This window comes from Cygnus olor, chromosome 1 (assembly GCF_009769625.2).
Source record: "Cygnus olor isolate bCygOlo1 chromosome 1, bCygOlo1.pri.v2, whole genome shotgun sequence".
In the NCBI taxonomy this organism is placed as follows: Eukaryota; Metazoa; Chordata; class Aves; order Anseriformes; family Anatidae; genus Cygnus; species Cygnus olor.
In genome coordinates this window covers 81,228,952-81,254,636 of record NC_049169.1, presented here as the reverse complement: position 1 = coordinate 81,254,636, position 25,685 = coordinate 81,228,952, and the positions used below count along the sequence as shown (strand labels likewise).

Below are 25,685 nucleotides of genomic sequence, written 5' to 3'. Positions count from 1 at the left end.
TTGATGGGATGGTGGAAAGGTGTTTCAGTAACAAAGCACTTGTCAAATGGGAACATGGAAGTGGACACAGGTTCATATTTTTCACTACAAAATCATGAAATAGAACCACTGTAGCAGGCACTGTTTCCTGGTAACCTTCCATTCAGGAGAAAACTGAAAAAAAGCACATCTGTGCCATTAGAAACTGATGTCAGAGTCATTTGTGGCTAAATAACAACACAAGAGATGAAACACTGGCTGTAATTTGTGATTCCAAGAGCTGCTATTATTTTGGGAAGAGCATGCTATCGCATACAACGGTAACTGCAGCTGTGCTGTCATAACAAGGTTAACCCACAGTCGCAGGAAGTTGTCAGTCTCAGCAGAGGCCTATTGTGGAGGCCTGGGCTCGGCTTTCCCTGCCGCCACGGGGGAGGCGAACCGGGAGAGCTGAGTCATTCCTTTTGCCCAAGGAGGTCTCGGCGAAGCAATCACCACCACAGGCTGAGCCAGACCACAGAGCTCACATCCATTTGGGTTGATAAAATCAGAACTAACGTATTTATCATTTCATAGCAGCATCGCAGCTTACATTTTAGAGGACAGTGACAGATTCACACAAGAGGTTTATGCTTGCTAATTGATGTTACTGGTACATTTGACTGGAAAATTAAGGTGTCAGGACCTCAGTGTTGAGCAAGCTCTGCAAGACATGAAACTGGCTTGTGCTCAGGGGTGAGTTGTTGTTCAGCGCTGTATAAAACAGACTTCTCGGGACTGAATAACACCTAAACAGCTGAGCCTCCTCAGCCCCAGGGGAGTGCGGGGCCATGATGGGGCATGGCAGACCCCAACCTGTCTCCTGCCCCTTCCTCCACATCTCCCTTCCAGATGGCATCACCCAAGCACAATGAAGGTGATGAACAGCCCTTTTTCTCTTTCCCTCAGTTTCTCTCCTTCTCTTTGATACTTGTCTTAGCACCTTTCATCCAAAATGAAAAATATACCTTTGCTGATGCGTCTTTGGAAATTGTGCAGCTTCAAGAGATCACATAGGAAATCAGTCTGGCTTTAACTTGTAATGAAAACTGGTTAAAATTTATGTTGTTCCTCATTTTTATTATTTATTACAGTCCCTGCCCGAGTATATTGATTTTGTGCCAACCTCTGTTCCTGTCACAGTTTTTGTCACACAAATGAGGTTCCAGAAATGTAATGCCTGTATTTTATGAAATACAGTCCTATGCCATTTCAAGATGACCTTTTCAGTATTCTGCCTTCTGACGGGCTGGCCATTTCTGAGTCAGGGGCCTATTTCGATCTATGCCTTATCCCCTCAACACTTATGTTTTAAAAGTAATTTAAACAGAGGTTGATATATCAATTTCTTTCATTTGTATTGGTATGCAGAGTTTATGATCTCTCTTCTGGAGAATCAGTGAACTCTGAAGGGCTCACTCTTGCCACCACACAGCCTCCATGTAGGAATGAAGTTTAAAATACAGTGTTAAATATGCTATTAAAATATTTTAACTTGACGGGACTGTTTTGCTTTCATCTCAAAGCATTTACAAATGGAGATTTGAAACAGCTGTGAAACACTTCACCCAAATCAGTAGGCCTTGGTTATAGGTAGACACCTATATGGTGAACACGAAGCAACAAAGGTCACACTCCCAAATAGAAAACAGACTTGAAGAGTCATCGTCAATCAATGTAAGTTAATTGAACATACACAAGATGTACAAAAAGACCTGTCTGAATAGGTCCGACAATGACAGGTATCTGCTGTAGGCAGTATCACAATTGGAGATTATAAATACCATAACTAATAATTTCTGGTAATTCCTTATTAACTTTTCCAGCAGTAGGATGGGAAGAAGGCACCAGGAAACTTTCTTTAACAAGCACACCTGATTCTTTGGGGTTTTTCCCTTCATGCCCAGCATGAAAAGACTCCTTTGCAGGCTTCATGAATGCTCCCATTCCAGTTAATCACCACCTATCATACAGGTCACAGGAGCTGCTGACTCTGGATATCTCTTATGACAAATTTAGTGGCATTTTCCCCAGCACACATTAATTTACTTTTGAACTTAACAGTTCAGAATACAGGTAAAAAGATCATGAAATTAAGTATCCTAACAGAACAATCCAGTGGTAGGATATTTAGGAGGAATTCAGGAAGCTGAAAATTTTGGTTTGTCCCTGCTGTGGCTCTGGTAAGCCTCTGAGCCCACGCTCTGGGCCTCTGCTACCCTCGTGACACTTTTCATCCATCTATTTAGACCAGTGGTTCCCAGAAGCACTAGCTCAGAGGGAGCTGACAGCTATCCAGATATTACTGCCACAGTGCACGTGTAGTGACTATGACTCATCTGTGACAGATCATCCAGTCTTTGCATGCACTGTGGAGACAATTTGTGTATGCACAGTAAATTCAGTATGTCCAGAATGCATCTGACTTGCTACACATGCTTTTGTCACCTGTGTAGCTTGTGCAGAAGTTTTGACACATCCTGAACACATCAGATTCATAGTGCATGCACGTGTTTTCTGTGCATTTATTTCTGCCTGGAAAAAATATGAGCTGTGAGACTCTCAAGGATGCACAGTGGAAAAGCAATCTTGAGAGATTTTTACCAGCTGATGTGCAGCAAGTCCCTGCTAAATGTACACACAAGTAAACAAGTGGACATAGTATTCTTTATACTATATACAATATTCTTTATACTAGTATGTAGTATCTTTGCTGACAAACCTAGGGAACTTTTCAAAAGAAGCATTTTATCTGGGGAATGGGGTGGGAGGGGTGGAATAAACCCCTGCATTTTTCCTAGGCTTGTTTTTAAAGAGAGCTGAGCAGTGCTAACCACTATCAAGCAGCTGGGGGGCTGTATCATCCACCAGCAAGTACAAATCAGCACAGCACTCATCGCTTCTCAGGTGGGTGCCCTTTGTGCAGCAGCATGCCATGCAACCACTGCTTTGTCTTGAACACCAGCATCCTGCCACTTCTTCTGGGTAGCCACTGTCTGCAAAAGGAGCACAGTGGGAGCCACTGCCATCAAAGCAAACTGTGACACCACAGAAGTCCTGCAGGTACTGCAAACCAGGCCATCTTGAGCTGATCTGCATTAACCTGATCTAGCAAGAGACGGAAATTGGAAGTATCCGTTGAGCCTGAAGTCATCATGCTATACCTTCCTTTTCCATCACAGGTTGTAACAGAATAGCCTTTTTTTTTTTTTTTTTTTTTTTTTTTACAGAAAAATTACTTTGGAAAACATGTATTGGTTAAAATAACAGGCAGAACAGCCAGACAGAGAGTTCAGTTGCACCTCATGCATTTTCATGCCAAAATTGTTAACAGCAACTAAGCCACCTAAAAGACTTTCCTGCCCTGCACGAACTGCTTCTTTGCAGAATTAATTCCATTAATTACTATCAAGTCAATAAACATGCAAACTTACAAGCAATGTGTACTTCAGCCCCTGAGCATGTAGTTAGACCTCTAAGCAGTTAGTCATCTTCACACACTTCAGTGACATTACTGTCAAAAATGCAAGAAAACATAAGAAAAAAAAAATTATATATATATATTATATATATATTATATATATATATGAGGCAAAACCTTTCCTGCAAAGAACAGGAAACCAGAGAAGCTTCTAAATCAAACAATTTAAGGAAATTACCACTTTGGATTCATTTTATTCAGAAGGGTTTCCTTAGAAGGATTAAACAACTTTTTAGAAAAAGTTCATCTTAAAATCTGTCACTTGTCATCCACAATGCCCTGGAGGCTTAGCAGAAGTCTAGACAAGAGTTGAAACTCAGAATTTTATTCAACATTTCCAAGTCAGTCCCATAAAATTCAGGTAAACCTAAACTGACATTTGGGAAAGACGGATTTAACAAAAAGCAATACCAAGCTGTATAAATAATAGTGTCCAAACAGAGGAGGTAGGAGGTGGAAAGGGGAAAGATGGAAAAAAATGCAAGCAAGAAATTTTGAGAGTAACTGCACAGTTATTTAGTTGTCACTGAGGTGAGTATTAACAATAGCAAACATGCTCAGAAAGGGATGTGTTGTAGCTATGGTAAAACAATGTCACTTCACTGACATAAACACAGCACTGCTGATTTGTCCCAGCTGAGTACTGGGCTCCCAAGCCCTCTTCAGATCTGCCATTGTATGGATAATAACATCCAGACAGTGCTGGACATCATACCAGCCAGAAATTAATAGAAATTACTATCTGTAAATTGCACAACACACCAATACAAAATTGCATGATCTAATACAAATACTTACACTTTCCCTGTGAGAACATCAAGGCATGGGCCTCTAAACCTGGAAGCGTGGTCTGAGCTCACCTGCAGCAACACAGGGCCCTGGGACAGCAGTCAGAGCCAGGGCACTCTTGTCTTGCTGGCCTTTTCAGCCTGGGGAGCAGGGGCTGCAGGCACAAGGAGGGGCTGCGGTTCCCTCCAGAGAGTGAGAGAGGGGGGCTCACCTCAGTGAATCTGTGAGATGTGTGTGTGAAAGACAGGGGGCTGTACAGCCAAGATTTCCAAACTCTGGCATTCAGTGAATTGGCTGATGGCATGTCTGATCTGTTGTTCTTACGCCTGGCTGCTAAATCATATTAAAAAGAGCTAAAACACATTAACTATCTCCTAATATGAAGTTGCCTTGAAACAATGGCTAGAGTTGTCCCAGGGATACTATAATGAATATGGGAATTGTTCCATGTGATCCTGATGCGTCCCATTTAAACTGTTCAAGCCAACTCTGGGAAAGGCAAAATAGACAGATGCTTAGGACAGGCAAACGGCTCTCCAGAAGGAAAACAGGTATTGCCCCACCATCTACACTGCAAGGCCATGAATAACCAGGCAAGAAGCAACAGCTGATGGAGAGAGGATCTGTGCTGTCAGGGAGGCAGCCCACTGAAGCACCAGGATCCTTGCCTGCACGCTTCACCCCTAGCCTCACTGAAGCGACAGTAGCAGCCAGATGCAGTTCCTGAGACACTCTCTTTCATCTGATAGATGAAATGGGATGTCATCTCAGGTGATCTGAGATGTCCTTCATCTGTACGTTCTTCTGTAGTCTTCTCCAGTAGCCCAGTGCCTATCATTGACCTATAAGAAGAATCAGTTTCTGTTCACTGTAGAGAACTTTGGGGAGCTTTAAACCAGCGCTGAAACTGTGCAGTATATATTGAGGACAGTTGTTGGATGGAATGAGGCTAAGCAAAGACATGTCCCCAGTACCATGTCAATCATCTGTTCTGTTTGCATTTAAGCTAAAATCATCTAACCTGGGATTCTTCTCTCTGGGCTGTTCTTTTTTTTGTACCTGGGAACTGAGGATGCTGAAAATCTAATCTCAGCTCTTCATATCTAAAATGGGAAAATAAGTGTTTGTCTTACTGGGGGAAGAAGACACGAAGGGGAGCCATTTAAAGACAGAAACACTCAAGAGTAAGAGGCACCAGGAGGTGTAGCAGTAGGGTTTCTGTAAGCAGAGATCAAAAGAAAGATTTGCATACTCTAAACACACCTGTATGTTTTTGGAGAAAAAGGGCATGAAAAGTTCTACTGGTAGAGTTTTTCCCCATGTAGACATTAAATACAACACAACACCTGTTCATTTACCAAAGCACATGCTCATAAAAAAGTCCTTCTCACTCACTTCTGCTAGCCAAACATTATCAGAGGATGCTTTCCTACTTTGTATGGCTTAAAATGTTGATTGTCTAAGCTGAACTCTTCAGAAAACAGATGAAAAAAATTTTCAGTCAATACCTAAACACTTCTGTCACAAAGGAGTCGTCAGAATTTCACATAAGTAAAAGATTCAGTTTTGTGCCAGTGGCAGACCTGATTTCCCAAGTTTGTGGTGGAATCAAATATTTTATACACTTTGGAAAGATTTGGAAATACAAAGTGTTCCCCCTTTTTCCTTTTTCCACACATTAATAAGATTGTCCTTTTACCTGGCATTGTGTTGGCCCAGATTTCAGCCAGGAAATGTGAAGAAAGCATAGAGTTACTCACCCCATAAGAATCTGTTTTTAGATGTGAATAAACATTTTCTTTTCCCGAATGATTCTAGGAACTTCCAGCTGAGATAACAAAAATTCATGAAAATCATCCCTCATGTTCTCCATTCCTCCTCTGTGCTTATGTAATCACATGTAATCAGAAGGGGCGTAATAACATCTTTGCTTTTGGTACCGATAGTGATAACTTCTATATTTCAGCCCTTCAATGTGGAAGGAGACATGCACTACGGATGCCAGGTTGAATTAAATGATACAGAAAAAGTTGCATTGTAAGCCTTTTGATATATCAAGGTGTAGAAGAAAATGCCTTTAACTTCTCAGTTTTCTCCCATTAGTACCATGCAGATGGGAATGTAGACAGACTGTGGGCAAATGTAAACTTTCAGATATAAGAGTATGAATAAGAGATTGGAGCAAGGAATGTGCCCTTCCTACCGGTTCACTTTCAGAGGGGAAAGTCCACTTTTTCTTTTTTCCTCAGAATCAGATTCCAGTGTGCAAAATAAAGGTAACTCCACATATCCATCTTTTGTTACGAATTATGTTTAGCAGGAATAATATATATACGTTTAAGTACATGAGGTACATATACTTATGCTCCCTTCAGAGAAATAAAGAAGCCTACTTTATCAAGTTTATTAGATTGTAATACAGATTAAAACAACAACAAAACCATCAAAAACAAACAAAAAACTCAGTTGAAAGGGTACTTCTTAGCCACAAAGATATATGTTTTATGAAACTTTATTTTAATCAAGCATCATTACAGCCTAGAATTAGGGGCTTGTAGTATTTATGAATTGTACTGTAGGTAGTTTCTAATGTGTATTAGAACGTCACATAGGTATACATCATCACATAGGTATTTTTTTATATTGGGTTTTCAAGATTTCAACGTTCATAGCATCACATAGAAAGATGATAAATATCAAAGAGGTTTTAAGGCTTATTGACTCAGAAATAAGCCCCCAAAATTATGGTTTGAATTTAAAATCATATTTTAAGTACTGAAAATATTGATTTCTAGTGCTGGAAGCAAAAAAACTTCACATTCTTTTTAAGCTTTTTCCCCACGACATTTGAAAGCTGTAAAGTTACTTAAAATCAGAAAGAGGGAGAGAGAGAGAAAAGAGAAAGGAAGGAAGGGAGGGAGGAAGGTAAGGGTAAGTAATGAAGGAATAGGTAAGAAAGAAAAGGATAAGAAAAAGAGGATAAAAAATTAAAAAGAAAAAAGATTTTTGAGTCTTTCATACAAAAACCTGGCTCCAGAATCTAAGATTTTAAGGGGGAAATTAGCATCACAATACATCTTACGATAAAGAACATAACAGAGAGAACATAAATTCAGTCCAGAAAGAGCAATAATTGAATACTGAGTATAGAATTGGGACAGTGAGATGAAAATAATTAAAAATAAGTATGAAAACAAAGAAGTAAGGCTAAATGTCTCATGTTTCTTCCAATCCTTTTGTTCTTCTGAGCAAAATGATTTCTAAAATAAAGAGACTATGATGATGTTCCCTCTGTTTTGAAAGAGATTATCCTGTAGGGATCAGTATTTTAGTCTTCCTTACATTTTTAAAACTTTTTCCTTCTGCATGTGGGTTTCAAATGAAGCACATTAGAATTGCTAATGACATGCCTTACTTAGCTAAGAATATGTCAGGTCAACTCAGCAACAGAATGAATCCAAGAACAGCATAGTTGGAGCAGAAATAGATGTAATTATTCCATTTTCAGTACAAAGTACATTTGCAAGATACTGCAAAGAAATGAATATTCAAACAAACACAGTCGGGGGAAAAAAACAAAAACAAAAAAACAAAAACACAACTTCTTAAGTAAAGAAAGGAAATAAAGGGCCAGTAATTTCAGGAAACAAATTTCATTTCTGACATCAAGGAACGGGGTGGGAAAATGGAATTATCTACCTTTGACAACCGAAGGGGAAATGTGATCACTAATGAACTTGATGAGTGACATAAATTTAGTTTCATGGCAGCTTACGCTACCCTAATCCAGTCTAGAATAGCAGTAAACCAGTCTGATGATGGTTTAGTGGGGTGTATGAAATTGCTTTAGGGATTTCTGTCCACAACCTATAGCCATGAATTCATGTTACCAAAAACAAGTTCTAAATAGTTTGGTTTAAAGTAAATATTTTTGGCTCAAAGTCATCTGTTAGACATGAAATGACAGCATATAGTTTTGTCTGCCATATGCACATGTATAATAAAAACATGTTGATGGCCACTTTGTGAAGATCTTGGTCATTTTACATTATAATCCTACATGTACTTCCCATCTCTCTGATGACACCACACTGCATCCAGCCTAGCACTTACACAGAGTATGCTTCTCCTGTCACATTTTACCAATTTTTCTTTTATTAATCAGCAGAAAACATAATATTCATCACAAAATTAGATGTACTTAGTTTCATTAAGTGTTGAAATGCTCTATCCTTATTGTCATTTCTGTTATGAACATGAAAGAGGTATTAGGCCTTATTCTGAGGGTCTGAGTGTATATACAGCATTCCTTGTCTGGAGCAAATGTGAGTCATCGTGGCCTGTCAGGGTGAATTTCAGAAAAGCTGTAATACTTCAGAGCATGTAACAAGAGAGTTGTCCACCTAAAGACCCTAGTCCAACATTAAAATTTTAAAATAAAATTACATTGTACAATAACTTTTACTTATATTCCAGCAAATTAAATCCAAAAATAATGCTAATTTCATGGTATTGCTGATTTGAGAAACTGCACAGAGCCCCAAGGAACAGCAAAGACAAAGAAATATGGTAAATATGCCAGTGCTTAGCACTTAATGTTACAAGATTCACAGGATATTTCTCACATTACGCCATGGCTTCAGTATGGAGGTGTCATTGACAAGTAGAACCATGGGTACCCAGTTCCTCAGCTTTTATACCACAACAGAACAGACTTTAAAGGAGAGGGTGATTTTTGGTCAAGCCTTTGCCAGATGGATCTAAGCTTAAGTAACTCCTGATGGCTGGGCACCACCTTGTAGCATCTTTCCCCAAAAGGGCAGCTGAAAATTGATCTTAAAAAAGCAGTGCTTTGAGTATATTTTGAAATTGATATTCATATTAAATTTACCAAATGCAGAGAAAATTCATTCTAGTTTGAAACACTAGAAAGGATATCTCATTGTTCTCTGATTCAATGGTTAAAACTTGTCTGTTAATTATCAGAGATGATATAAGCATCTTTGATTGTTTTACTAACTATAATGACAAAGCGCGCTGAAATTTATTTTTATACATAGTTTCCATGACAAGACTATAAAAAACAAGACACTTCTGTCATTAAACTGCCATTTCATTATTCCTTTGTTCAGTCATTTCAGATATGCCCTAAACATCAAGAGGAAATCTGAAGCATAACTTCCATATCAAGTCTTGTGTGGTCTTGCTAGAAGTAAAAATCAGTACCTTAACACCCAAATCAAATTTCAATGCTCTTGGATCTCTTGGATCATTATAAGCAACTTAATTGACATAAGCTTGAAGCTTAATTTAAATTGGAAAAATGCCTTTAAGGCCTTGAACGTTTTTGAAGGGTAAAAAGTATTTTTCAGGGCTACCGTCAGAGAGATGACAAGGTGGCGAGGGGGCTGTTGCAGCCTGGTAAGCATGAGGTGCTGTTGCTAATTTAAACCCTAATCTCAGCCTGCGTAATTAAGCCAGGTTATATTTTAGGTAGAAGACATGAACATATCTAAGTACTTTATTTGCTCATAATGGTTACTCAGCCTCGGGCAAATGGCCACTTGTAGCCCTCACATACCCTGCTTTTGGATGGCCAGAAATTTTAAGTGAAAGACTAGAGGTATCATAAGGCTCCACAAGGAAGAGATACTAAACAATAATGAGAAGTGAAAACCAGGCCTAATCTTTGTTTTCAGTCATCCTAGTTGGACAGGATACACTGCTGAGATTTTGGGCTCTGATTTAGTTTGTGTTAGATTTAAGACTAAATTTTACATGCCAAAATATGACTCAGTTTGAGGGCAAAGTTTCAGGTTTTAATAATCTGTAGTCTTTAAAATTAAAACCAGAAGCCTCACTTGGATCTTATTTTATCTGAAAAGGAAAAGGAGCTTGCCTGTAACAGTAAATTGGACTCAACACCTATACAGCATTATTTTATTGTTTACTGGACATTTATTTTAGTGAAGCCTGCATCTGCGTTACATTAAAGTTGAAAGGAAAGCCACAAATGAAACTTAAATTCAGATCTAAACAACAGTCCAGTCAGCCATGGATTTGCTAACTGCATTTGTATTGATTAAATTTACATTCTGGAAATAATGAAACTACTTCTGCTGCATTTACCTTATCATGATCCTAAGCGAGGCAGGAATAGTATGTAAAAGGAAGCAGTAATGCAAAATAGCAGCTTCAGGGAGAGAGGGAAAAAAAAAAACAACAACAACAAATTCTTGCTCTTTTCCTTTCTCATCCCCAAAGCTACATAATTTACTCCCAGTCCATAATGTCCTTAGTTCCAGTGATTGGGATGATGGATGGCTCTACTTCAGTTGCAGCAAGAGAAGATACAGCGATGTATCACTCCACAGGAAAAAACAATAGCACAAATAAAGCAGCAGGACAATGTGGTGGGCAGAAGAGCTGGGGGAATTCTCTGCTGGTGGGAAAATAGACAGCCCTACCCTGGAGTTATGTAAAACACAGCATGTTGTTTTTGCACTTATTGTGGTGATGCTTATGTGAAAGCTGATAATGAGGGGGTTCCCAACAACTGAAGAAGGGGGAAAGATCTTTTCCATATGAGTACTGTTGTTTTTGCAGTAGCAGAGGCTATCGCACACATGCCATTGCCTCTTTTCTGGTGATGCATTTAATTATAATTGTTTGAAAGCAAGTAGGGTCAGTTCATGGTTAATCTCTGTGAAAGCTAGGTGACTCTTCAGTTTATTTGTGAAAACTACTATGGGCTAAATCATTCTATGACAATCAATTAAAACATTTATGCTTTACAGTAAGTCCGTGTTCAGACTTAAATCCAATAAATCAACAATTGCTCTGCTGAAGCTATCACCGTTCCTTTCTTCAAATTCAGCAACAAATGAATTGAAAGAGGAATGTTACTATTAAATATTACATGCTTTTTCACACGAAAAAAGCACTGTTCCTTGGCAAAGACAAGCAATGGCCTGAGGAATTTCTGAAGTCTTAGGTGAGAAATGCTTAAAATGAAACAAGAGAGGTCCAAAATATATTCATTATTTATGGATGCTTTCAACATATAATGTAGTAATAGTGTATTAATTACAACTTAAAATTTAGATAATTTACACAGAACATAAGGTGAGAAATATAACCTCAAATTTTCATAATTCATACCACAAAAGTACAAGAACACTTTCTTTTTTCTATAGAGAACAGAAAATTTTGAAGCTCTGTTTTGAATTAAATGCTACAGTAGGACAGGTTTTCTACTTACAAAAAGTTGGGTTCAACAGAGATAATCATAAGAAGCTCTAATGATTTGTCATTGATAAGAATGCTACTACTACTTACTACTCAAGCTTTCTCTCACTTTCCATTGTAAAATGTATTTCAGTAGCATGTAATTTTACTGAACTTTAAATAATAAGGTTGACTGTTTTTGCTATTCTAGTTGAATTAATTTAGAAAACACCTTATGGAATCTGGAAAGGTGGTTCAACTGATTATTGGATTTCTCATTTGCTTTGCTTATACAATTCCACAACAGTTCAAACAAATCAAAAACTTGCTAATGCAGATGCAATTCCAGTTAACTAAAATATCTAAAAAGTTGAGCCTCTCGGAGCACAAAGCTCTCTAACTCTTACTAAGGACCTCACTTGTTCTGGAAATGAATCAAAAGCTTTTCTGTAAGCCCTTTTCTTCATTTCCACAAAAGCCACAAGATCCACACAAAAAAAAAAAAAAAAAAAAAAAAAAGAGTCCTGGATATGTAAGGTGGCAGGAATACCATGTCTTGGACTTGGACACTCTGCCAGCACATGCCTGACAATTCCTGTGTGCACTAGGCAGACAGGCGGCTGGGGTTAGCTGGACCTTTCTTCTTGCAGGTTGGGCTGGCTGAAAACATGGTCGAGCCCTTTGGTTGAAAGAGAATCAATGATTTTTTTGCTTTCACATATGAAGTTGTAAGTACCTTGAACCTTTTCAGAGTGGTAGATCTGAAGTTGAGCCCCAAAGTGAGCATACACTTTAAACTTTGATCTCAGTGAGCTGGCTCCTCACCTCTCTCAGTCACTGCACAGGGAAGATACATTCATGACTGTCTCATGCACTAAAATACTAGAATGGTGATATCAGAGATAAACACACTAGGAATGAATAATCTTGTCTTCAGAACAGGGTTTTAACAAACTGCGTTAAAGTAAAGGCTGTGACCTCATATTGACCATGGAAGATGAAATAAAATACTGAAACAGTAAGGAAATGCAGTTGATTCTGCACACTGAATAAAGAAAGGTTCCTATAGACATACTTTACATGTTCATGTAATTAAAGATTAGTATATTACTAATGCATTGAAGAGTGAATGAGGTACAATCATGGTTTTGATGTCTCCTGACTTCTGAATACTGTTTTTTTACAAGCTTATTAATATTATTCTTTCTTATCTTTTTGACTATGTTCAAGATAAGTGTTTATATTCAACACAAATATCCAGAATTCTGGAGAACATAATTTTCAGCAAAATTGAATAAATTGTGAGATATGTAGGTTCTAACCAGAATACAGATTTCAATCTTGAAATCAAAACATATTCTTTTGTTGAATTGAAATATTGCTTTTTGAAATCTAATCACAAGTCCTTTTATTACACTTCTCTTCCAGTAAACTGGCTTGTCTCTTGTAAAAAAGTCACAGACTCCTCAGGTAAGTCCAAAAAATTGTGTTAGAAGTACATTACTAAGGTTCTAAAATCGAGTATTCAAAACAAAAATTTGAAGGAATTGCTTCCACTGCTGCCTCATCCCTTCCCCCACCATATATTTTTAGTACTTGAATTACGATAGCAGTCTGAGAAGTCATTCTCTGCAATGGATTGGACTCCCTGTAGGACTAGATAGCTTTCTCTAAAGACAGTGCCCATTTATTGACTGCCATGTGCAACCCTGGTCATGCCATTTCAAAGTTCAAAGGTGGAAAGGATGTTAATCATGCTTTCTTTTCTATGGAAGAGTTTAAATCAACTATGACTCTACAGATCAGAAATAAGAAAAATGAAAGAGCATGCATAATACAATAAAATATAACCTAAGTGTAATAAAATATAATTAAATGACAACTACAAAATTATGAATGACAGGGAGAAGTAAAAACATTCACTGTTTGTAATACAAAATTGAGAAGGCACTCAGTGAAAGCAAGTACTAGTTGGATTATAATTAAATGATGGAACTCATTGAAGTAGCTTTTTTTTTTTTTTTTTTTAAATCTGCTTATTTTATAAATGAGTAAAGAAAAGATAAGAAAATCACAAAGGAAAGGTCCATGAATATCTATGAAACACAGTGATGTAATCGAAACTTCTGGTTCATCAAATCACAAAATACAGTTTACTTGTATGCTAATGACAGATTACAGAATGTGGATGCTATAATGGGGAAATATTACCTGACACCTTCCCTGTTTCTTAAACTTTTTCCCAAAGCACTCATAATTTGCCTCTGACAGAGGCAAGATATTGGGCTGGAAGTACCTTTAGTCTGCTCCTAACTACTGTATTTACCATGGCAAAATTAGAGGAAAAAAATCTTTCATTTTAATGTGTTATCAGCTGAGATGGCTTCTGAATGAGATAAAGACTACATTCACTTGAACTTAATAACAAAATTTCCTCTAATTGAGGAAATAAAACCTGTTGTAGTCATGAACAATTCAGGTTGTTTTTCTTGGTTGCCTTTTTTTTTTTTTTTTGAAGTATTTCCATTTCATACATGAAAGAGTATTGACTTTTCTTCATTGCCAAAAGTCTCACTTTCCTTGTGGTATGAAAGGGTTAGTATCTACAGGTTTAAGGATTAAAACCCTTTGAACACAAGACATGTATACTTTGCTCAGTGATTGGAGGAGGTCAGCTTGGCTCCAGCCTGTTTCTTTTATTTTCCAAGTTACTTAAGGGTTTTCATGAAATAGTTTTGATCAAACGTGTTGTGGAGCCAAGTGGGATCAGAGAGTCCTCTGAAGTGTCCTCTGAGTCAGAAGCCCTGACTCCTGCTCACATTGCTGTCAGGCACCTGCTGCATCCTGCTGCTGCATGAAGACACCTAACTTGTAAAGTCCTTGTGAAGAAACAGGCCAGGTTCTCACTGTCTTTTCCTAGGTTTTGTTTTTATTCCACCAACACAATGTAAGAGCTTAATTCCAACAGCTCCTCTTCTAAAGAACTTTGACATTGGGCAGCATGCAACATGATCTTGAACCCCACATTGCACTTAACATACCCTGAGAGGTAGCATGCATTTGACATTACTCCAGAGGAACAGAGGGAAAGACAAGAGCTGAAAGAAGTCATTAGTGGGATTCTGAATCTAGCAGAAATAAAAGTCTCACACACTCCAACTGCTTTCTGCTGTCACTGGGATTATTAACTTCATGATAACAGCAAGGTTGTAAGCAAATTTGTATCTCAGCTGGTGAAAAGATTGTAATAGACTACATTTTTTTTCCCTCTCATTAAAGATTTCAAATACAACTGAGAGGAATTTAATATTTAAAAAGAAAGGTTCAAAAGCTATTTACTTCAGGGCAGCTTATTCTAACACAACCTCAGCTTATTTTTGCTGCCGTCCTTTTGTAATAAATAAATATATGCTCACAGTTAACATTCGAAATTTTTACTATTTAATGAATATGAAATTATTTGAAGTCTTTAAAGCATTTCCTCATAAAGCTTCTCTCCTCTTCTCTTCCACCCTAGCCTCATTTTTCTTCTCATTCCAGAATTGCTACGGCAGACAAAAAAAGACCCTTTGATATTCATTATAAAAATATAGGATTTCCACCTTTTCAGAAGACATGCCACTACCTATTTGGTTGAAAACCATCACCATGTGTCAGGCTGTTCCACTTGATAGAAACCTATTGTGGCTGAAGGTCATGCTGTTGTTTTACCGTACACTGCTGTTGTTTAAGCTGTAGAGCAGAAATCCTCCATTTTTCCAGCGTGAAAAGACAGTTTTGTAAACTGGGAGAGGGAGTCGTTTGGAGGATAAGGTGGTGGAAAGGAGCACACAGAGAAGGGACTCTTTCCCCAGCCAGTGAAAGAGTACTGGATGAGTGACACCATTGGGACGAAAAGGTTTATCCAAGCCAGAAGGAAGGTTTAAGAGACTGGGGGTGGCAGTTTGTTGGAATTAACAAAGCCATTATCTCGAGCCAGCATACATGGTGAAGTGATGAAAGGAAATATACGTAATAACCTCATAATTACTAGGTTAAAATCTATTGCTAGCTTTCGACTGAATTACTTAATTTCGCTAATGAAGTGATTTTGTTTATTAAATATAGAAGTATTTCCAATGAAGCTTCATTGAACCGACTAAGCCTAAGAACAGTTTATTTTACTTTGCTTCTTTCAAAACAGTAAGTAAAGGAAGAAAAGAAATATTCCCACTGCTCTTAATAGGGCCGAAATTATTCTCAGAATATTCACTTAACTGCCTTTCAGATAGTATGGTCACTATTTCAATTCCGCACTCAATAGTTCAGGAAGAAATCTCTTTACCAATTGAACATTAATAGAAGGTAAGGCTTACTAGAAGAGTATAACACTGCTTTCAACTACATTTCTTCCTTGTATATCATACATATTTTCTCCAACATTTGGCTAGGCAGGTGGCCGGCAGGCACTGTCAAGATAATTTATGTCTCCTGTTTATTTGAATAATTAAAATAACAACAACACTGGAACCCTGAAAATTTTGCTCTCTCCCAGCTTATATAACATCATCTTGTTCCTTCTACTCTTGCCCTCCTGCAAAATAAATCCCATGAATAAGAAGGCACCTAATGAATTACTGAAGACCAAGGAAGCAGACCTTTGTGAAAGCAAAAAATTTCTGTTCTGCTAACCAATTAGAGAAGAAAACTCCCATAGCAGTTTATGAACCTGTCTTCTGCCCTTTTTATCAAAACTGCACTCACCCAATCTCTCCATCACCTCCTTATCCAGGTAGCCCAGTGATCACACAACTTCACCCAGCTCTGCTACCGTTGTGCTGCAGTGAGTATTTTGCAAGCAACAGTGGCTACTTATCAGGTATGAGTTAATTCTAATTTTCCTGTTTCTAAAAAACAGAGAATCCAGTTGGTAAACTGTAACCTTGAACTGTAACCAAGAAGGAGAATGCAACTGAAATCAGTGTGTTCTGAATCTCATTTTAGCTCTGATCCTGTCATAGTCTCTCTGTGGCTGCATATGTCCTTATGTGATTGCCTCTGATATCTGCAGGACCCTATCTGAAAGAGAAGGAGCTAAATTATAGCAATAAAAATGTAGCAACTGGATTGGTTCTGCGACCAGCTAAATCCAAAGCATTCTACTTATTTTGGACACAATACCAGGCCAGCTAAACCACATCAGATTAACCTACAGCAAGACTCAGCTCTTGGATTGTCTTTACATACCTTCTCTGCCATTACCTTCTTTTTCTCCATAACCCATACTTTCCCAACGTTTTGGGAGATTTTTTTGTACGTATATTTATCCCTGGACTATAACAGAGCTGGGTCCTGCAATGCAACACAGCTACATTTTGTATATTTATTTATTTTTTAACATCCCTCCAGCATGTGTTCAAAAACCAACAGATAATTTTTAAATATGAGAAAAAGTGATCTAATTCAAGGCCTTTTTTCTAATATGTCTGTAAAATAATTAGGAGTCCCAGTTCCTGTACTCACAAGACAGGGGCAAAGTCTGAAGCAATATAAATTGCTTTAGTGACGAGCACATTAGCTGAAAAGGGTCTGTTCTCCTGCTAGGCAGAATTAGTTTGTGCCAGTATGGGGAACCAAACCATTGCCATATTAATCCTGGTATTATTATGTTCTCAGCTGAGTAATGTCTAGGACTCGGAGCTATAAGTAAGCAGGTTCCTTTATTCAGTAAAAGATTTTAGATTATCATGTTCCCAGGGTTCCTTCTGGCATGTTTTTTCCCCAATATACATATCTTACCATGAATAATAATAATAAAAATGTAATCAGGAGGTAGTAGTTAATGTGATACTTACAATATACCAGCTTGTTCCCTCCCTCCAACAAAAAAATAAAGGACATGTAGCCCATGGCTGGAATTTGTGGAGTATTATTAGTCACTCAATGTCAAGGATCAGAACAGAATGTTCTATTTTACCTGCTGATTCATCACAAAACTGAATGTTTTTGTTTTTAAAAGCATTATTTTTAAATTACACATATATTTCTTTGGGAAAGTCCAGAGAAAAATCAGATGTCAGACATACATAAATGAGATGCTAAAACATTCTAAACATTTCTGACAGCTCAAAATACATTATTTCTTCGCTGTCTGTCTCAGTGAACTTCTGAAAGAGAAAATAATATTACCTGCTTTATTACAAATTGTATTGGAAAATTGAAGATTTTTGTTCTCTATCCCTGGTAATCTTCCTGTATTTCTACTACTAGAAACGTCATCTTTAGTCTGGGACATTCCTTGACTTGAATTCTACTTATTTCAACACATCAGTCTAGCAACAAAAGCTTTTATTAGGGGAGGCTTCTCTTTTTTTCAGAAGAACGTATGCCTTTATGTTGTAAACCCTGGTGCCTTCTTACTAAATTTAAAGTCAAGTATAACAGTCTTGATGCTTAATCAAAGAAACTGTATTTAAGTTTCTCAACTAGCTTTGTCTTCTGAAAAGAAAGCAAGGCAAACAAGGACTGAGAAGCACTCATTTCAGAAAAAAAATGGAATGACATTTCTGCAAGTATTTCTATTTTTGGTATTCTGCCTACAGCTCTGCAAAACCTATCCCTTTTTAAAGTGCTATTCGTTATTAATTGCTACAGCTATTATTTTAAAACGATTACAAGGCCACTTATTCCCTTAGAAATTTGATATAAATCAAAGTTATTTATATAGATATAAATATATGTATTCATATCTATAGGTAAACACATATTAATTCCTAAAGGAAAAATGCCTCCAATTTCAGTATAAATACGCTCCAAAAATGTATGAGAGGTATTTAAAAATACTTGTGATTTAAGACTACATTAAAAAATAAGATTTCAAGGAAATGAGTAATTTTAAAACTGAGAGTATTCCACTCCAGTCTATTTCATTTAAATAAAGAATCTCTCATAAACACTAGCAACCTTATAGCTCCCCTAGAAGCAGCACAGGGGCTCTGTGTCAGTTCAGGACCCTGTTTGGCTATTTCCTTTACTAAGGCAACAATTACAAGGATTAGAGGCTAAGGCACTGCTTACTGGAGATGATAGGTATTTAGCCATTTCCCTAGCATTGCTTTAGGAAATGCAGACAAGTTCCCACAGGCCCCAAGATGCAGAGCCTTTTACACCAGCAGGCACCAGAGCAGGTGCGTTTCGCTAATGCTGCAGCTCCAAACAGAGCATACCACAGGTGATGCTCATTACAGAAGCCATGGGGATATAAAGGAGACCATGGGCTGTTGCTGATGGTGGAGTGCCAAAGGTTTGTGAAAAGCTGGATTGTCTGCTGGACCAGGGTAGATAAGAATACAAAAGGGTACAGAAATGGATTTGAATACAGCCCCTTATCAGTGTGCCTTTTAAACTACATTATGCTGCATATAATGGTGTGCTGTTAGCACTAAAATTGGGAGTCTCCTTTTATGAGTGTACTAATTTATTAAGATCAATTTGTGTCACCATTTTAGCAGCTCTTCTGCTTCCCTGAGCCAAGAAGCAAGGCACCAAGTCAGCTAAATTCAAACTGAATTCAAGTGGCTCTAGATCTTTTCAAACAACTATTGCAATCTGCTGGTGTAGCTCTCTATTGGCCACTCTATTGTTTTCTCCACCATAAAAGCAAAGTACATATATACATATATATATATATAAAGATGTTTATGACTTGAAATAAATTGTAGCTTTACTATTCTTTACTACTGGAAACCAGCCAATTATTATGCAGAAGAATAATAAAGGATCATTTATATACCATACTGTTAAATTTTATATTGAGTGATATAATAAAATAGCCAACTGGGAGAGAGGGTGGGAAATGGGAGGAAAGCTAGATTTTATTTATGTCATGTTTATAGTTACCTATGTTTATCCTTTTTTGTCAGTTAAAGGAACATTAAATAGAATTATCTTGGATTTATGGTAAGTAATAAAGCAGCTTTTTTTCCATGAATTCTCAATTAGATTAAAGGGTACAGTCACAAGTGCAAAGTATGCACCTATTTATGATTTCTTTCCTGAGGCCACCTTCTTGTTCCTCTCCTAAGACTGCAAGGATTTAGAATACTTTGGACAAAGCAATGCATGTGTTTACTGTAACATATGTGTGAGCATAATGCAAGACTGGTAGGAGTGAAATAAGGAGTTTGGAGATTGTGAAGGAGAACAGAATGGTACAAAAAATGTTAGCAAAAAACATGAAGTGGAGATTTCTGGCAAGAAGTAGTGTAAATAAATATTCTTTCAAGAGGACACTAGCGCTGCACAGTATTTGTACAGAAAGAATTAAAGAAGGCTTTGTTTAACCTTTCTGCCTAAAAGAAGGGGGAGCCTAGAAATCCTTGGTAGAAGGCACCCGATGTATTGCTGTATAGACTTTGACATTTTGTTCAGGCAGGAATCTATCATCTAAAGCCAGCAGACAGATGTACATCTCTTTTGCCGGCATGCGATACTCTTAAAATGCAAAGATGCCATTTCAAAAAACACCTGGTGTCCTATTTCTTAGTTTACAGTTGTGTCCTATTTTAAGGAGAACACCCGTTTGAAACAAATGCAAACAGGATTAAATTTTACATTTTTCAGCAGGGTTATACCTGCAGTTCAAGGTTTGGGGAAGGTTTGCCTTTGCTGCTATGTATGCTCAAATGCAAAATAGAAGAAAATGAGACGAACAGATTGAACCATCTCAAAAGATTCTGTAAGACTTATACCCAAATATTGGCTTGGTCTACTGGATGCCATTTTTTTGATTAGCTGATAAAATTTCTAGCCACTACTGTCAAGAAAAAGGCAAAAGTTCAGATTCATTAAGATAATTTTGTGGTGCTTCTCATGCTACCTTTAACATAATTCTAGACTGGCTTGACTTGTAGAGCAAGGACTTCCCCGTGCAGCCTTTTTCTCAGGTGGCATGGTGATTTCCCCCAGCTTCAGCACAGAGAAGCTGCCTCAAAGGAATTGCAGCCAGGAAACTGCCAGACCTCTTGGGATCTCGGCAAGATGGGTAATTGATAGACCCATGGCCAGGAACTCTGAAAACCTGCTGTTTCTCCTCATTTCTCATTACTCCACAGCTGAACATCATTCATGTTATATTAATAGCAAGGATCATATTATTATACATTTCACTTCATGACAGACTATTCCTGCTAACAAACAACTGCAGACTTTGACGTTTCTGATTTGGTTTTATGCCAGCAAATTGTAAAGATTCAAACAGCTCTACATTTGTATTACTGAGTTTTTACATGACTGTTTTGTCCTTCATGTGTGTCTTACGAATAGATGTGGTCAAGTAGCTTTTGTTCAAAATTTAATCATTCATACCCTAAATAACAAAAGCAGTATAGCAAGTTTTAAAAATCACTTTTGCTGGCTTTCTTTGGGGAAAGTTTTCTGAAAATCCCTCCTGTTGCTGCACTGTTTCCTAGTTCATTTTTATTACAAAGGGGGAAACCTGTACTTTCATTATGGCCCAGAATAGAAGTCATAGCAGAAAAAAAAAAATTTACTCAGGGACATTTTACTTACCTAGTACAGGAAGGTATTTTTATTACATACACAAGTGGTACACATTTGCATTATTCATCAGCTATGGATGACTCAGTATCCTACCCCTACGCGTTTTCACTTTATATCAATGCAGAAATATCTCTAAAGTTTGTGAGACAAAGGGGGTTGGCCCAAGTTGTCTGACAAAACCCTGCATGTGCATTGTCCAAATGAGACACCTCTAACACCAGAAACTCCTCTGCATAACTGTTGTTCTTACTGTGTTTGCATATTGAAGATAAACATCCTCCACAGCATCTTTCTCCAACAGGACATAAAGACTACTGACAAAGAAAGAGAATCCCAGACAAAAATTAAAGCCAAAACTAGCCAATAACCATTTGTATCTGAAGACCTAACCCTGCTCTGGGTCTCCTCTCAGGAAACAGCACCAGGGCTGTCAGACACCAGCAGGTGCTGGACTGTCTCCCTCTGGGGAGATGCACATTGCATGCATCAGTCTGACTCCTTCAGAATCCCCTTCTCCCCACCTTCGGTGCTTGAGGGACTGCTTTCTCTATCATTTACATCACCTTTTATATCTGTGTGGGTGTCGGTCATACCACTCCCAACAGCAAACTATTTCCCATCACAGAAAGGAGATTTGTTTAATTTTCAAGTACCGTGGAGCTACGGGCAAAACACTAACAAAAATGGCAAACAGAGCACAGCACCTAATCCCACCTCACTCCAGCCCCTCTGGATCTCAGGTCTCTGAGCCCTTTGTAGCACTGCTGGGATGCAGAGCTGTGTCATTCAGGGGCAGAGAGACTCATGCTAAAGAAATCAGCTTTGTTAGTTTGTGCATGGCAGTGCATATGCCTAATCAAAGCATTTGCAGGACCTTTCACCCTTCTCTTTTGCTTCTCATCACCCACAGTTATGCTACTGGGGGGACAATACTGGGGGTTTCACCAGGCTATTTTTAGGCATCTGTATCATTTGGCCAAGAGCCAAACACCTCTCTATATCAACTGTAAAGAAAATCATAGAAAAAATACATAGGAAACATAACACTGATGTTTTCCTGCAAACTGTGTAAAGTATACGCCTAAAGCAACTTAATGCTCACAGTACAAAATGTTCCCCTTCCCCAGAGTAATGTGCTGGCTTCCCAGAAGATCTTAGGGGCTCTGCCACTGAGAGAAGACTTCTGGTGAAGGAGTTAGATAGCAAGTGGTATAACAGCCAGCCAATAAACAAGTCCTCTCTCTCTCTCAACAGCAATTAACCTGTATGTTTATTTGGCAAATGCATCATTACTACAAGTCTTTGCTAAGAACAATAACTTGCATAAAACTTATTTGTAGCTCAGGCAATTTAACTAGAAATCTAAGCCACCGGCAAATCTTCTTTTAAGTTTTTAAGCTTATCCTGAGGGTATGTAGAAGAAATTGTTACTGTATTTTTCATGACAGAGGTAAAAAAAAAAAAAAATCTTTTTGGTGAGACTGATGGGGACACAGAGCAGTGCAGAGGTAGGGATTGGGGGAAGCTTAGTGCTACAAATGCCTTCAGGTGAACCCTTGAGAAAAACCAGCTTTTCAGCTGATGGCACCAGAGATTGTGGATGGATGAAGACAGATAATGTGAGCCAGATATCAAAAAAAGAGATCACAGCAAGCTATTAAAATGTACATTTATATTGCTAAATATTTTTAGGGCTGCTGAGTTGAGACAGCTAGCAAACAGCACATCATGGAGAACACTGATTGAAAAGCTCACTGGGTTGGGAAAGAGTTTCTCATTTCATAAGTCATTTGCTGTAACCATTCCAAAAAGTCAGCAGATTTTTAAAATTAATGAGAGTTGTTCTGTGATGAAGTCTGGCTTGATGGCCACTTCCTTCCATGGGTTCTCTCTAGAGAACTGAGCCTCCTCCTTTTGTGCCATTAGAATTTTTTCTGTCAGTAATGCTAATTTGTTTGGCATGTTTACAGAATGAGAAGTTATTTTATCCTGTTTATAAAATCACAGATACAATGCTTCACAGAGATGTTAAGTCCAACTCCAAAGAGCTTTTCCTGCAGAACTGATGTTACATCTTTAATAAAGAGTGGAGCAGAAGGACTGCCATAGAAGAAGCTACAAACAGCAACATTTTTTCCACTTCATGGAGTTCTACACATCTACTCTTTTTCATATTAACATGGTGTCAATATTATGTACCAATCTACTTGCTGCCACCTCAAGTTTTTTTTTTTTTTTTTTGTAATGAAGAAATTCCCTGGTGATATTCCACTCCTGGAGAAGAAAACAGACACTGAACAAAAATTTGACATGTCTATTACTCAAAATGGGCATTTTCATTGTTTTCAATTGATCGCTGTCGAGCACCAGTTTAAGTTTCACAATAAGATACCTCAATAAATGTATAAGTAAAGTCAAAGCTACTTCAATACCTGCCATATATTTGATCTAATATAAATATAAACAATTTTTTCTTTCATTAGTATACTGGCAAATGTTAATTGCTTGTAGCAAATTTTAGGAATCTAGGCATACCTTTTCTTATATAAAATATGAATGTTTGTTTCAAAGTGACAGCTAACAGGACTTCATCTCAGTAGTGTTTTGCTTTCTGTAGCCAGAATATATTTTATTAGCGTAGGCCTTCCACTTGTTTAAAGTTTCCTCATAGTAAGATCCTGTAAAAGCTCTAGGACATAACATGCAAAGGTGTGGAAGTCTGACAAATAATAATAAACACCTAAGATTTGTCAGGTTGTTGGAAATCACCTAATTACTAATATTCTACTGAGAACCAGCAAGGGTTGTAAATCCAACCTGCCACCTGCATTGTTGCCCTGTAAGAATTATTTTCGCTCTGTTGCCTGTAAGAGAAGTCCAGATGACAACACGGTAGAAAATGTAAGTCAGATGGAATAAATGCCATCCCTATTCTCTCCTGAATCAGATGCAATCTCAGTTATAGTGTATTGTCGCTGACATTACTGCTACCCATGGCCTCATGAGTGCCAAAATTTCATTTTCCTCATTTTTGGTATTACATGACTTTAACAATAATGGATATTCTGATACCTTGTTACCGTTGGTATTGCTTTTTCCTTCTTTTACTTCAAGCACCAGGAAAAATAGTGTAGCGATTTGATCAGCTAATTTGCATATGCATTTTGTTTCACAAGTTATCTCACTATTCCAGAGCCTTCCCCAGTCTGGACTGCAAACCTATAACAGTCACAGCAACTGTTTTGTTTTGTCAAATGAATGAGATTTTTTTCAATTTCTATTTTTGTCTCTCTTACTGAAACAAATGTAATTACGAGCAAAATAAATTTCCATGACAATCATTCAGAGTTGTAGTTAAATTCCTAATGGTTTAATATAAGTTTTAATTTCTAAAATTTATTCTGAGATTCAAATATAAACAGAAATAGAAGCTTTTAAGGCAATTTAATTCTCAAACATTCAGTTCATAAAAAAAATAATTCTTCCCAATCTTCTTTGTCAACAGTCTCTTTCACATTTACACATTGCACAATCACAAATCTGAAAACTAAAAGGCTTTCTTTATAAAGAAAACTTACAAGATCTACATGAAAGCACTTGCCTTTGGCCAAAATCTGCAAGCCTTTTCTCTATATTTCTGCATTTCTAATTATTTTTTGCCTCATAAGGTCTCTTTGAAGAAGAAAAAAAAAAAAGCCTAACAAAAGCTAAGGTGAACCAGAAGAACATGATAATGGAAATCCAAGGAAAAAGAGATTACAGGAAGAGGGTAGAGCTATCTGAAGAAAGCTAGTAAGCATAGAAATGGAGAGAGAACTTGACTTTTGCCAAATAGGATCCTCAAGAGCTGCACACAAGAAACCATTGCACATAGCCCTTTTTTTTTTTTTTTTTTTTTAAATAGATGTATTTTTCTGGTTCACCTTGTCTCAGTTTAGTTACTCTTCTTACCTCGGCTGAGACTCCTCATTTTTGTTTTCTTTGTGGGCTTCTCGAGTGCCTAGGCTACTCTCATATATTGGCAGCAAATGAGATGGAGAACAAATAAGGCTGTAGGAAAAAAAATATATATATATATATGAAGGCAGGAAGAAAATGCTACTGCAATGAATGGAGAAGCCTATACCAGTTTGTGTGTCTAGGACCGCTCCACTTACGCGCTAATCCCTGTTCCTTCCTCAAGTCCCTGATGCTCTTCTTCTGGTACTAGGCACAGGCCCTATCATCTTTCTTCCACTAGACTTCCTTAGGGACCTCCCTGATACACTGCAGTGCCTGTGGCTCACACTCACTCTCAGATGTTATATCTTCCACTGTTGCTTCAACACCTCTTGACTCTCTTCTTGCCATCTTTAAGGAGGAAATTATCCCCTCCTCGTTGCTCAATTACACTCTGAATTTCTGTAAATCTCGCCACAAAATGACTCAGACAGGAAGACACCATATTTCCATATGACAGCAAACACAAGAGCTTTTCTGAGATCCAGCTCTGCCCTTCCAGAAGTTAGCTTCAGGTCAAGCTGAAGGAGGTTCCACCTCCATCATATGCAGGACTCTGAGTACCTATGACCTTCACCTGCTGCCTCTGCATCAGGTTCATTGTGAGGGGCTGTGATATTTCAGGCATCAG

At 37.8% G+C, this 25,685-nt stretch overlaps 1 long non-coding RNA gene across 1 annotated transcript; it reads right to left on the bottom strand.

The window, feature by feature from the left end:
* Positions 1 to 1,517: 1,517 nt before the first annotated feature.
* LOC121074385 lies at positions 1,518 to 25,099 on the bottom strand. The gene is made up of 3 exons (XR_005822301.1): positions 25,007 to 25,099; positions 3,453 to 3,532; positions 1,518 to 1,619 (listed from the first exon to the last, which is right to left on the bottom strand). It is a non-coding gene; the product is annotated as an uncharacterized LOC121074385 (long non-coding RNA).
* Between the last annotated feature and the right edge of the window lie 586 nt (positions 25,100 to 25,685).